The sequence below is a fragment of the Triticum aestivum genome, chromosome 7A (genome assembly GCF_018294505.1).
Source record: "Triticum aestivum cultivar Chinese Spring chromosome 7A, IWGSC CS RefSeq v2.1, whole genome shotgun sequence".
Lineage (NCBI taxonomy): Eukaryota > Viridiplantae > Streptophyta > Magnoliopsida > Poales > Poaceae > Triticum > Triticum aestivum.
Window position 1 is genome coordinate 4,336,245 of NC_057812.1, and position 15,870 is coordinate 4,352,114.

A 15,870-nucleotide genomic window follows, 5' to 3' on the forward strand; every position below is an offset into this window, starting at 1 on the left:
CAGACTTGGAGGAGGAGTGGCTTGACACTTTGCCGGACTTGGAGGAGGAGGAGTGGCCTCACGCGTTGGTGGACTTGGAGGAGCGGGAGTCTGCTGACTCGGTGGCGGACTTCGACGAGGAGTCGGGTGACGCGGTGTCGGTGGCCTTCGAAAAATTATGCAATCCTTTCTCCATAGGATGATACGATGTTTAGCATCTCCGAGTGTGTGCTCCTCATCACCTCCAGGAATGTCAAGCTCTAGCCCCGAATATTGGTCCACCACCTCATCAACCAAGACACGAGCATAGCCCGCTGGAATCGGGTTGCAATGGAAGGTTGCCTCGGGGGAATTTGAAAAAGCAACGGCGTCCGCCACCTTCATGGATATGTTCTTCATTTTGAAGTGTAGCTCGCAGTTAGTGTTCTCCGTGATGTCATCCACGGGGTATCTATCCAGCACTACTGCGTTGCCCGGGGCGGAACCCACGCTGCTTCTCGGCATGGATGGGGCGGTGGTATCCAATGCTGGATCATCCGCTAGCTGCTGCAGCTGCTGAGACCCCCTTTGCCGGCTAAGTGAGTCGATCTGCTCCTGCTGCCGCTGGAATTTAGCTGCCAATTCCGCTTGACTTGCTTCTAGGCCTTGAAGGCGTTCATAGTCGAGCTTCCTTTGCTCCTCCTCCATCTTCCTCTTCTTCTCCTCCGCAATCTTCTTTCTCGCACGGGTTCTGTAGTCGGCGTTCCAGTCTGAAAACCCCTCATACCACGGAATAGCGCCCTTGCCTCGTGTTCTTCCCGGGTGTTCAGGATTTCCCAGGGCACGCGTAAGCTCGTCGTTCTCTCTGTTGGGCTGGAACACCCCCGATCGAGCCTCTTCTATTGCAACAAGTAGCGCATCGTCGGCTCCGTTCACACATGCCTTCGTCGAAACATTGCCTGTCTTCGGGTCCAACTCCCCCCCATGCGCATAGAACCAAGTCCTGCACCTGGGGGGCCAGCTCTTACTAACCGGAGTGACAACTGCATCCTCCATCTCTTTCTCAGACTTATCCCACTTAGGCATTGCCACCGCGTAGCCACCTGGCCCCAGCTTATGGAACTTATCCTTTTTTTCGGCATTCTTCTTGTTTATTCTCGACCGTTCCTTAGCTAATTCTGAATCCTTGAATTTCACGAAATCGTCCCAATGAGCACTTTGATTCTCTAGTATCCCCTCGAATACTGGAGTCTTCCTTCCTCCCTTGACGTACTTCTCCCACGTCATTCTCTTGTGGTTCTTGAATGCAACCGCCATCTTCCTAAGAGCAGCGTCCTTGACTTTCCGCACATCTGCTTCTGTGAAATTATCTGGTAAGGTGAAATGTTCCATGAGAGTATCCCAAAGCAGATTTTTTTGATTCTCGTCGACAAAAGTAACATCTGGACGTGGATTTGCTGGCTTTCTCCATTCTTGAAGGGAGATCGGGAGTTGGTCCTTCACAATAACTCCGCACTGACGAACGAACTTGTCCGCAATCTTCTTAGGCGCTAATGGTTCGCCATTAGGTCTGATTGCCTCGATATTGTACTTTACGCCCTCTTTCAACTTTTTGTTCGGGCCTCGTTTCGTCCTTTTGCCTGAAGATTTGCTCGATCCGGATGGCTGAAAGAAGAAAGATCGATTCGTTAATATATCTTCAACTCATTTAAAACATGCGATGATCACCAGATTCCTGCTTATATAAATATATATACCTCGCCGGTGTTTGTTGTTTCAGGATCAACATGTTCTTCGTCGTAGTTCATGACTTCATCTTCTCGGTCGTCGCGATCGAATATCATATCACCCTCTCCGGTGTTGTTTAGAAATTCGGAGCCGTCAAAATCTTCTTCATTCTGATCATCATCTGGCCCGCGTATGATATCGAGCATGGTCTGTTCTCTCTCTCTGTCGGTATTGTCCGCCATAGCTTTTATTTAACTATGCCAAAAGAAATATAAAACAATTTAGTATAATCTCGAATAATAGATATAATCTCGAATACATCGTCTCGAATATAGATATAATCTCGAATACATCATCTCGAATAATAGATATAATATTGAATACATCACTAGCTAGCTAGCTAGCAAGCTAATAAAGATCGAATAGTACAGAGTAATCTAGGCCACTCGCGGTTCCTGAGGTGCGGGCGGTGGACACCCAAAGAGAAGGAACCATCACTGGATCATAGCTCGGGTGATCTCCCCAAAGAACCTGCCAGGTATTGGAGAACCTGACGTCCATAGCAGCCATGTAGCGATGGACGTGCTCGTCCTCCCCCCTGACACGGTGACGTACCACCTCCGGCGGGGCCGGCTCCCTCCGCACCGAAAGTGGCCCACATGAATGCCACCAAAGGAGATGAGGGTCGACGACGGGACCCGGGGCCGGGTTCCTCACCAAGCGTCGCGCCCCTGAAGGTAGCACCTCCCAGTGCCAGCCCGGCGGAGCCCAGTCCCGGACATGGGTCCTCTGAAGCAAGACGTCGTCGCGGACGTGTCGACGGCGAGGATGCGGGCCGGGCATCGTCGACAACAAAATACTATATGCCGCAAAAGTAAAGTAACATTTTTTAAATGATGGATTGTGATGATTTCATATATGTAAATTCTAAATTTTATAACTAAAAATATAAGAAACTAAAAAAACATCGATCATCGTCTAACAATTTGAAATTAATCTAATTCATCTAGCTAGCTAAAACTAACATTTCCAAAATTTCTAACATTTCTATATAACTAACATTTCTATAACATTTGACATTATATATATTATAACTGACATTTCTACATACTATTTGACATTAATCTAATCTAATTAATTAATTCATCTAAAACTTTGTATGAAAAACAGAAAAAACTAAAAGCTAAAAACAGAAAAATTGTGTGTGTGTGCGCGTCTAGTGTGTGTGTAGTGTGTGTGTGTGTGTGTGCATGTAGTGTGTGTGTGCGCGCGCGCGCGTGTGTGTGCGCTACGGTCGGCGTCGGCGCCGGCGCCGGTGTGCGCTACGATCGATTGGAGGGAGGAGAGGGGCCGGGGGAGGGGCTCACAGCGCGCGCGGGCAAGGTCGAGGCGACGGCGACGGCGAGGGCGAGGTCGATCCAAAGGTGACGGCGACGGCGAAGCAAGGGGATCGGCGACCGGGACGGCGACGGGGGTGCCCCGGAGTCGACGGGGACGACGCGACGAGGACGAGGGTGTCGCGGAGTCGACGGGGACGGCGCGACGGGGGCGGCGACGGCGCGGGACGGGGCGGCGGCAGAGAGAAGTGGGAGATGAGAAACTGAAAAATTTCGAAGTGTTTCTTATATAGGGGACACCTTTAGTACCGGTTGGAGCCACCAACCGGTACTAAAGGCCTGTTTTGGCCAGCCCAAGCGGGGGGGGGGGGGAGCACCCCACTTTAGTACCGGTTCCTGGCTCCAACCGGTACTAAAGGCCCCCCCTTTAGTACCGGTTCGTGCCACGACCCGGTACTAAAGGGGGTGCGCTGCCAGGCGAGGGGCGCAGAAGTTTAGTCCCACCTCGCTAGCCGAAGGGCGCTCACACCTGCTTATAAGCCCCGCCGCCGCTGCTGTCTCGAGCTCCTCTCTAAAGCAGGCCTTCTGGGCCTACCTCTTCTACTCTGCCCTGTGGGGCCTATTGGGCTTGCGGGCCTGCATCCTGGCCCAACAACAGGTTGGGTTTCTAGTCGTATGCAGGCCGCTGTTGCCCGGTAGGTGGGCTTTTTTCATTTAGTTTTTTCTTTTCTGCTTTATTTATTTTGTTTTATTTGAATTATTTGAAATTTGTGTGAATCACTAGTTTGTGAATAACTTAACTTTAAAAATACATTTTCCAGTGATTCTTTTTTCTTATGTTTAATATTAGTATGTTTTATCATTATATTCAATTTGGTAATGCTTAAGTTATTTAAAAATGAAATGCCTTTGTAACGGATGAGTTTTCGTCCGAAACCCTGATACTTCGAAACAGATTGTCCATTTTGTACACGAAGTGTATCCAGTTTTTGCGGTAACCCTCTCTACTTTTTTGCACATGCTATGTGGGTGAAATTATGATACCATGCCAACTTTCATCCTTTTCTGAGTTCATTTGAAATGCTTTTCAATTTCAGGGTCATTTAGGTGAAAAAAATCAATAAATGCATGAAAGAATTTGCTTGCACATAAAATTTCTTCGCGTTTCAAATGCCAAAACACATAACTAGCTACCCTAACTATTACAGAGATTCCCTCCTGGGTGTGAAACACAGAAGAAAGTGATGATAGCTAAGCCGATCACATCCCAGATCTTTGGGTGTGAAACTTTTTCTTCGCGTGTGTCCCTTTGCGTCGTAGCCATGGAAAATCTTCATCATTTAACGGGATGCTCGGGTCAATATTCACTGTGAATGGAGCAATTTCATCAAACTTTTCATAATCTTCTGACTTGTCTGTCTTGTCATCCACTCCCATGATGTTTCTCTTCCCAGAAAGAACTATGTGCCGCTTTGACTCATCGTACGATGCATTCGCTTCCTTATCTTTTCTTTTTCTTGGCTTGGTAGACATGTCCTTCACATAGAAAACCTGTGCCACATCATTGGCTAGGACGAATGGTTCGTCTGCATACGCAAGATTGTTGAGATCCACTGTTGTCATTCCGTACTGCGGGTCTTCCGTTACCCCGCCTCGTGTCATATTGACCCATTTGCACCGAAACAAAGGGACCTTCAAACCACGTCGATAGTCAAGTTCCCATATGTCCTGTATGTAACCATAATATGTTTCCTTTCCCGTCTTGGTTTCTGCATCAAAGCGGACACCACTGTTTTGGTTGGTGCTCTTCTTATCTTGGGCGATCGTGTAAAATGTATTACCATTTATCTCGTACCCTTTGAAAGTCATTATATTCGAAGATGGTAACTGGGACAGCAAGTACAGGTCATCTTCAATAGAGGTGTCATGCATGGTACGTGCTTGCAACCAGCTGGCGAAACTCCTGGTTTGTTCACGTGTAATCCAGTCATCAGACCGCTCCAGGTGTTTGGAGCGTAGCAAATTCTTGTGTTCATCCATATACGGAGCCACCAAGGCGGAATTCTGTAGAACTGTGTAGTGTGCTTCAGTGAGAGAATGTCCGTCCATACATATTATTTGTTCTCCTCCTAGCGTGCCTTTTCCATCCAGTCTGTCCTTATGCCGCGATTCAGGAACACCAATCGGCTTAAGGTTAGGAATAAAGTCAATACAAAACTCAATGACCTCCTCATTTTGACGGCCCTTGGAGATGCTTCCTTCTGGCCTAGCACGGTTATGAACATATTTCTTTAAGACTCCCATGAACCTCTCAAAGGGGAACATATTGTGTAGAAATACAGGACCCAAAACGTTAATCTCTTCGCATAGGTGAACTAGGACGTGCGTCATGATGTTGAAGAAGGATGGTGGGAACACCAACTCGAAACTGACAAGACATTGCACCAAATCATTCTGTAACCTTGGTATGATTTCTGGATCGATACCTTCTGAGAGATTGCATTGAGAAATGCACATAGCTTCACAATGGCTAATCGAACGTTTTCCGGTAGAAGCCCCCTCAATGCAACCGGAAGTAGTTGCGTCATAATCACGTGGCAGTCATGAGACTTTAGGTTCTAGAACTTTTTCTCTGCCATGTTTATTATTCCCTTTATATTCGACGAGAAGCCAGACGGTACCTTAATACTGAGCAGGCATTCAAAGAAGATTTCCTTCTCTTCTTTGGTAAGAGCGTAGCTTGCATGACCCTGATGTATGCCATCTTTTCCGTGCATACGTTGCTGGTCCTCCCATGCCTCAGGTGTATCTTTTGTCTTCCCATACACGCCCGAGAAGCCAAGCAGGGTCACACAAAGATTCTTCGTCACGTGCATCACGTCGATTGCGGAGCGGACCTCGAGGTCTTTCCAATAGGGCAGGTCCCAAAATATAGATTTCTTCTTCCACATGGGTGCGCGTCCGTCAGCGTCATTCGGAACAGGTTGTCCACCAGGACCCTTTCCAAAGACCACCTTCAAATCCTTGACCATATCATGTACATCAGCACCAGTACGGTGGCGAGGCTTCGTCCGGTGATCTGCCTCACCTTTGAAATGCTTGCCTTTCTTTCTTATGGGATGCCTGCTCGGAAGAAATCGACGATGTCCCAGGTACACATTCTTCTTACAATTAGCCAAATATATACTGTCGGTATCGTCCAAACGGTGCGTGCATGCGCGGTATCCCTTGTTTGTCTGTCCTGAAAGGTTACTGAGAGCAGGCCAATCATTGATGGTCACGAACAACAACGCCTTTAGGTCAAATTCTTCCCCCATGTGCTCATCCCATGCACGTACACCTGTTCCATTCCACAGTTGTAAGAGTTCTTCAACTAATGGCCTTAGGTACACATCAATGTCGTTGCCAGATTGCTTAGGGCCTTGGATGAGCATTGGCATCATAATGAACTTCCGCTTCATGTACAACCAAGGAGGAAGGTTATACAAACATAGAGTCACAGGCCAGGTGCTATGGTTGCTGCTCTGCTCCCCAAAAGGATTAATGCCATCTGCGCTTAGACCAAACCATACGCTCCTTGCGTCATCTACAAACTCCTTCCCGTACTTTCTTTCGATTTTTCTCCACCGCGACCCGTCAGCGGGTACTCTCAACTTTCCGTCTTTCTTACGGTCTTCTCTGTGCCATCGCATCGCCTTGGCATGCTCTTTGTTTTGGAACAAACGTTTCAACCGTGGTATTATAGGAGCATACCACATCACCTTGGCAGGAATCTTCTTCCTGGGGCGCCGGCCCTCGACATCACCAGGGTCATCACGGCAGATCTTATAGCGCAATGCACCACATACCGGGCAAGCGTTCAAATCCTCGTACTCACCGCGGTAGAGGATGCAATCATTAGGGCATGCATGTATCTTCTGCACCTCTAACCCTAGAGGGCAGACAACCTTCTTTGCTTCGTACGTACTCTCGGGCAATTCGTTGTCCTTTGGAAGCATATCCTTTATCATTACCAGCAACTTTCCAAATCCCTTGTTAGATACACCATTCTCTGCCTTCCATTGCAGCAATTCCAGTGTGGTGCCCAGCTTTTTCTTGTCACCTACGCAATTCGGGTACAACAATTTTTTGTGATCCTCTAACATGCGCTGCAACTTCTTCTTCTCCAAATCACTTGCGCAGTTTCTCTTTGCATCGGCAATGGCCCGACCTAGATCATCAACGGGCTCATCTGATGCCTCTTCTTCAGCTTCTTCCCGCATTGCCGGCTCAGCTTCTTCCCGCATTACCGGCTCAGCTTCTTCCCCCATTGTTGTATCATCGTATTCAGGGAACCCATGGCCAGGATAGCCGTCGTCGTGCTCTTCTTCTTCATTGTCTTCCATCATAACCCCTCTTTCTCCGTGCTTGGTCCAAACATTATAATGGGGCATGAAACCGGTCTTAAACAGGTGGACGTGAATGGTTCTTGACGTAGAGTAATTGTGACCATTCTTACAGCGAGCACATGGACAAGGCATAAAACCATCCCCCCGCTTGTTTGCCTCAGCTGCAAGCAGAAAAGTACGCACGCCCTCAACGAACTGGGGAGAGCATCGGTCATCGTACATCCATTGCCGGCTCATCTTCATTACACAACACCGAATAGACCAAATTAATAAAAGTTCATACATAAAGTTCATACAACACTTAAATGCAACAAACAAATAACTCTCTAGCTAAAGCATTTAAATGCAACAACAAATACGATAAAGATTGCAACTAAGGTAACAATGGATCCAACAGCATAATGATACCAAGCCTCACTATCGATGGCATATTTTCTAATCTTTCTAATCTTCAAGCGCATTTTCTCCATCTTGATCTTGTGATCATCGACGACATCGACAACATGCAACTCCAATTCCATCTTCTCCCCCTCAATTCTTTTCAATTTTTCTTTCAAGTACTCGTTTTCTCTTTCAACTAAATTTAACCTCTCGGCAATAGGGTCGGTTGGAATTTCAGGTTCAGATACCTCCTAGAAAAAATTTCTATGTCAACTTGATGGGCATAATTTGTCATAAACACGAAATGCAACTAGTTTTAAAAGAGAATATACATACCACATCTGAATCATAACAAGGACTAGGGCCAACGGGGACGGATATCAAAACCATGGCACTATATGTATAACAAACAACGTACGGGTAAGATAATTATACGAGTAACTATATATCCAAATCACACACATCAATTTTTATATAAAATGTCATGAACAAGAGGCTCACCACAAGGTGGTGCCGGCGATGGGACGGTGCGGGCGATCGACGGTGGCTACGATGGAGATTTAGAAGGCACTAAGTAAACCACACCTACATATGCAAACTAAGTGTTATTTTTGACCTCAAATTGCATATAAATCAAATACTAGCACATATATATATATATCCTCCCAAATTACTAAACTCACACATTAATCACTATATAAACCAATGCAAGAGCTAATCTTGAAATGAGAGATGAAAGGACAAAGTTGCTAACCTTTGTGATCATTTGAATGGATGAGGGCCTTCAAATCTTGACAAATTTTGGGCAAATTTTGTGATGAACTCGAGAGGAAGAAGGGAAGAACAGAGGAGAGGGCCGGAGAGGGGAAAGGGGGAAGAACAGAGTGCTGGTGGACAAAGGGTTTATATAGGACAACCTTTAGTACCGGTTCGTGGCACGAACCGGTACTAAAGGTGCTGGAGAGGCCCCACTCTGACAACATCCTGCCACCACTCTCATTAGTACCGGTTCGTGGCACGAACCGGTGCTAAAGGTTCGCCACGAACCGGTACTAATGAAAGCGGCCCGGCTAGCCGTTGGAACCGGCACTAATGTATACATTAGTGCCGGCTCAAATACAAACCGGCACTAATGTGCTTCACGATTGACCCTTTTTCTACTAGTGATGGCTGCCCAAGAGCAGCCGGCCGTGGTAGGCCATGGTGTTGGGGAACACAGTAATTTCAAAATTTTCATACGCACACGCAAGATATATCTAGGTGATGCACAGCAACGAGACGGGAAGAGTCTTGTCTACGTACCCTCGTAGACCGTAAGCGGAAGCGTTATGACAACGCGGTTCACTACTGGAATCAGCTTCTTTGCCGTCCGCCATGGCGGACGGCAAAGGCATGGATCACGGACGGCAAAGACCTTTGCCGTCAGCCAGCAGACGGCAAAAGGTCCGGCTGAATAAGCTACGGCAAAGGGACTTTGCCGTCTGCTGGCGGACGGCAAAGATGAAATGGTCTTTGCCATCCGCCAGCAGATGACAAAGGACCTAGACGGCACACGTGGCAGCGTAGGTCCGTTAGGGGGTTAATGGCGTGCTTTGCCATCTGCCAGCAGACGGCAAAGACCTTTGCATCTTTGCCATCTGCTGGCAGACGGTAAGCGGAAGCGTTATGACAACGCGGTTGATGTAGTCGAACATCTTCACGATCCGACCGATCCTAGCACCGAAGGTATGACACCTCCGAGATCTGCACACATTCAGCTCGGTGACGTATCACGAACTCTAGAACTAGCTGAGTGTCGAGGGAGAGTTTCGTCAGCACGACGGCGTGATGACGGTGATGATGAAGCTACCGGAACAGGGCTTCGCCTAAGCACTGCTACGATATGACCGAGGTGGATTATGGTGTAGGGGGGCACCGCACACAGTTAGGACAATGATCAACTTGTGTGTCTATGGGGTGCCCCCCTCCCCCGTATATAAAGGAGTGGAGGGTGGCGGCCCTCTATGGCGCTCCCTAGAGGAGTCCTACTCCCACCGGGAGTAGGATTCCCCCTTCCAAGTAGTAGGAGTAGGAGAGAAGGAAGGGGAGGAGAGAAGGAAGGAACGGGGGGCCGGCCCCACCCAATTCGGATTGGGCTAGGGGGGCGCGCCTCCCACCTTTTCCCTTCCTCTCCTCTATTCCACTAAGGCCCAATAAGGCCCATATACTCCCCGGGGGGTTCCGATAACCTCCCGGTACTCTGGAAAATGCCCAAACTCATCCGGAATCATTCCGATGTCCAAACATAGGCTTGCAATATATCAATCTTTATGTCTCGACCATTTTGAGGCTCCTTGTCATGTCCGTGATCAAATCCAGGACTCCGAACTACCTTCGGTACATCAAAACACATAAACTCATAATATCGATCGTCACCGAACGTTAAGCGTGCAGACCCTACGGGTTCGAGAACTATGTAGACATGACCGAGACTCATCTCCGGTCAATAACCAATAGCGGAACCTGGATGCTCATATTGGTTCCTACATATTCTATGAAGATCTTTATCGGTCAAACCGCACAACAACATACGTTGTTCCCTTTGTCATCGGTACGTTACTTGCCCGAGATTCGATCGTTGGTATCTCAATACCTAGTTCAATCTCGTTACCGAAAAGTCTCTTTACTCGTTCCGTAATGCACCATCCAGCAACTAACTCATTAGTTACATTGCTTGCAAGGCTTATAGTGATGTGCATTACCGAGAGGGCTAAGAGATAACTCTCCGATACTCGGAGTGACAAATGCTAATCTCGATCTATGCCAACTCAACAAACACCATCGGAGACACCTTTAGAGCATCTTTATAGTCACCTAGTTATGTTGTGACATTTGATAGCACACTAAGTGTTCCTCCGGTATTGGGAGTTGCATGATTTCATAGTCATAGGAACATGTATAAGTTATGGAGAAAGCAATAGCAACAAACTAAACGATCATCATGCTAAGCTAAAGGACGGGTCAAGTCAATCACATCATTCTCTAATGATGTGATCACGTTAATCAAGTGGCAACTCTTGTCTATGGTCCGGAAACATAACCATCATTGATTCAACGAGCTAGTCAAGTAGAGGCATACTAGTGACACTCTGTTTGTCTATGTATTCACACATGTACTAAGTTCCCGGTTAATACAATTCTAGCATGAATAACAAACTTTTATCATGATATAAGGAAATATAAATAACAACTTTATCATTGCCTCTAGGGCATATTTCCTTCAGTCTCCCACTTGCACTAGAGTCAATAATATAGATTACATTGTAATGATTCTAACAACCATGGAGTCTTGGTACTGATCATGTTTTGCTCGTGAGAGAGGCTTAGTTAACGGGTCTGCAACATTCAGATCCGTATGTATCTTGCAAATCTCTATGTCTCCCTCCTTGACTTGATCGCGGATGGAATTGAAGCTCCTCTTGATGTGCTTGGTTCTCTTGTGAAATCTGGATTCCTTTGCCAAGGCAATTTCACCAGTATTGTCACAAAAGATTTTCATTGGACCCGATGCACTAGGTATGACACCTAGATCGGATCTGAACTTCTTCATCCAGACTCCTTCATTTGCTACTTCCGAAGTAGCTATGTACTCCACTTCACACGTAGATCCCGCCACGACGCTCTGCTTGGAACTGCACCAACTGACAGCTCCACCATTTAATAAAAATATGTATCCGGTTTGTGACTTAGAGTCATCCGGATCAGCGTCAAAGCTTGCATCGACGTAACCGTTTACGACGAGCTCTTTGTCACCTCCATAAACGAGAAACATATCACTAGTCCTTTTCAGGTATTTCAGGATGTTCTTGACCGCTGTCCGGTCATCCACTCTTGGATTACTTTGGTACCTCCCCGCTAAACTGATAGCAAGGCACACATCAGGTCTGGTACACAGCATTGCATACATGATAGATCCTATGGCTGAAGCATAGGGAATGACTTTCATTTTCTCTCTATCTTCTGCAGTGGTCGGGCATTGAGTCTGACTCAACTTCACACCTTGTAACACATGCAAGAATCCTTTCTTTGCTTAATCCATTTTGAACTTCTTCAAAACTTTATCAAGGTATGTGCTTTGTGAAAGTCCAAGTAAGCATCTTGATCCATCTCTATAGATCTTGATGCCCAATATATAAGCAACTTCACCGAGGTCCTGCATTGAAAAATTCTTATTCAAGTATCCTTTTATGCTATTCAGAAATTCAGTATCATTTCTGATCAGAAATATGTCATCTACATATAATCTCAGAATTCTTACAGAGCTGCCACTCACTTTCTTGTAAATATAGGCTTCTCCAAAAGTATGTATAAAACCATATGCTTTGATCACACTGTCAAAGCGTATATTCCAACTCTGAGAGGCTTGCACCAGTCCATAAATGGATCGCTGCACACTTTGTTAGCACCTTTTGGATCTACAAAACCTTCTGGTTGCATCATATACAACTCTTCTTTAAGATATCCATTAAGGAATGCAGTTTTGACATCCATTTGCCAAATTTCATAATCATAAAATGCAGCAATTGCTAACATGATTCGGACGAATTTAAGCATCACTACGGGTGAGAAGGTCTCATCGTAGTCAACTCCTTGAACTTCTCGAAAACCTTTTTGCGACAATTCGAGCTTTGTAGATAGTAACACTACTATCACCTTCCGTCTTCCTCTTGAAGATCCATTTATTCTTAATGGCTCACCAATCATCGGGAAAGTCAATCAAAGTCCATACTTTGTTCTCATACATGGATCCCATCTCAGATTTCATGGCCTTAAGCCATTTCGCGGAATCTGGGCTCATCATCGCTTCCTCATAGTTCGTAGGTTCATCATGGTCTAGTAACATGACTTCTAGAAAGGATTACCGTACCATTCTGGTATGGAGCATACTCTGGTTGACCTATGAGGTTTGGTAGTAACTTGATCTGAAGTTTCATGATCATCATCATTAGCTTCCTCACTAATTGGCGTAGGAATCACTAGAATTGATTTCTGTGATGAACTACTTTCCAATTCAGGAGATGGTACAATTACCTCATCAAGTTCTACATTCCTCCCACTCACTTCTTTCGAGAGAAATTTCTTCTCTAGAAAGGACCCATTCTTAGCAATGAATATCTTGCCTTCGGATCTGTGATAGAAGGTGTACCCAACAGTTTCCTTTGGGTATCATATGAAGACACATTTCTCCGATTTGGGTTCGAGCTTATCAGGTTGAAGCTTTTTCACATAAGCATCGCAACCCCAAACTTTAAGAAACAACAACATGTGTTTCTTGACAAATCACAGTTCATAAGGTGTCGTCTCAACGGATTTTGATGGTGCCCTATTTAACGTGAATGTGGTCGTCTCTAAAGCATAACCCCAAAACGATAGCGGTAAATCAGTGAGAGACATCATAGATCGTACCATATCTAATAAAGTTCGGTTATGACATTCGGACACATCATTATGTTGTGGTGTTCCATGTGGCGTGAGTTGCGAAACTATTCCGCGTTGTTTCAAATGAAGTCCAAACTCATAACTCAAATATTCACCTCGACGATCAGATCGTAGAAACTTGATTTTCTTGTTACGATGATTTTCCACTTCACTCTGAAATTCTTTGAACTTTTCAAATGTTTCAGACTTATGTTTCATTAAGTAGATGTACCCATATTTGCTCAAATCATCTGTGAAGGTAAGAAAATAACGATATCCGCCGTGAGCCTCAATGTTCATTGGACCACATACATCAGTATGTATGATTTCCAATAACTCTGTTGCTCGCTCCATTGTTCCGGAGAACGGGGTTTTAGTCATCTTGCCCATGAGGCATGGTTCACAAGTACCAAGTGATTCATAATCAAGTGATTCCAGAAGTCCATCAGAATGGAGTTTCTTCATGCGCTTTACACCAATATGACCCAAGCGGCAGTGCCACAAATAAGTTGCACTATCATCATCAACTTTGCATCTTTTGGCTTCAATAATATGAACATGTGTATCACTACTATCAAGATTTAGTAAAAATAGATCACTCATCAAGGGTGCATGACCATAAAAGATATTACTCATATAAATAGAACAACCATTATTCTCTGATTTAAATGAATAACCGTCTTGCATCAAACAAGATCCAGATATAATGTTCATGCTCAACGCTGGCACCAAATAACAATTATTTAGGTCTAAAACTAATCCCGAAGGTAGATGTAGAGGTAGCGTGCCAACGACGATCACATCGACTTTAGAACCATTTCCCGCTCGCATCGTCACCTCGTCCTTAGCCAATCTTCGCTTAATCCGTAGCCCCTGTTTCGAGTTGCAAATATTAGCAACAGAACCAGTATCAAATACTCAGGCGCTACTGCAAGCATTAGTAAGGTACACATCAATAACATGTATATCAAATATACCTTTCACTTTTCCATCCTTCTTCTTCGCCAAATACTTGGGGCAGTTCCGCTTCAAGTGACCAGTCAGTAGAAGCACTCATTTCCGGCTTAGGTCCAGACTTGGGTTTCTTCAATTGAGCAGCAACTGGCTTGTTCTTCTTCTTGAAGTTCCCTTCTTCACTTTACCCTTTTTCTTGAAACTACTGGTCTTGTTGACCATCAACACTTGATGCTCTTTCTTGATTTCTACCTCCGCAGCCTTTAGCATTGCGAAGAGCTCGGGAATAGTCTTATCCATCCCTTGCATATTATAGTTCATCACGAATCTCTTGTAGCTTGGTGGCAGTGATTGAAGAACTCTGTCAATGACACTATCATCAGGAAGATTAACTCCCAGCCGAGTCAAGTGGTTGTGGTACCCAGACATTTTGAGTATATGTTCACTAACAGAACTATTCTCCTCCATTTTGCAGCTGTAGAACTTATTGGAGACTTCATATCTCTCAATCCGGGCATTTGCCTGAAATATTAACTTCAACTCATGGAACATCTCATATGCTCCATGACGTGCAAAACATCGTTGAAGTCCCGGTTCTAAGCCGTAAAGCATGGCACATTGAACTATCGAGTAGTCATCAGCTTTGCTCTGCCAGGTGTTCACAACATCTGGTGTTGCTCCTGCAGCGGGTTTGTCACCTAGCGGTGCTTCCAGGACGTAATTCTTCTGTGCAGCAATGAGGATAATCCTCAAGTTATGGACCCAGTCCGTGTAGTTGCTACCATCATCTTTCAAATTAGTTTTCTCTAGGGACACATTAAAATTCAACGGAACAACAGCACAGGCCATCTATCTACAAGAACATAGATATGCAAAATACTATCAGGTACTAAGTTCATGATAAATTAAAGTTCAATTAATCAAGTTACTTAAGAACTCCCACTTAGATAGACATCTCTCTAATCATCTAAGTGATCACGTGATCCATATCAACTAAACCATGTCCGATCATCACGTGAGATGGAGTAGTTTTCAATGGTGAACATCACTATGTTGATCATATCTACTATATGATTCATGCTCGACCTTTTGGTCTCAGTGTCCCGAGGCCATATCTGCATATGCTAGGCTCGTCAAGTTTAACCCGAGTATTCTGCATGTGCAAAACTGGCTTGCACCCGTTGTATGTGAACGTAGAGCTTATCACACCCGATCATCACGTGGTGTCTCCGCACGACGAACTGTAGCAATGACGCATACTCAGGGAGAACACTTGTACCTTGAAATTTAGTGAGAGGTCATCTTATAATGCTACCGCCGAACTAAGCAAAATAAGATGCATAAAGGATAAACATCACATGCAATCAATATAAGTGATATGATATAGCCATCATCATCTTGTGCCTTTGATATCCATCTTCAAAGCACCGTCATGATTACCATCATCACCGGCTTGACACCTTGATCTCCGTCGAAGCATCATTCTCGTCTCGCCAACTATTGCTTCTACGACTATCGCTACCGCTTAGTGATAAATTAAAGCAATTACATGGCGATTGCATTTCATACAATAAAGCGACAACCATATGGCTCCTGCCAGTTGCCAATAACTTTGTTACAAAACATGATCATCTCATACAATAAAATTTAGCATCATGTCTTGACCA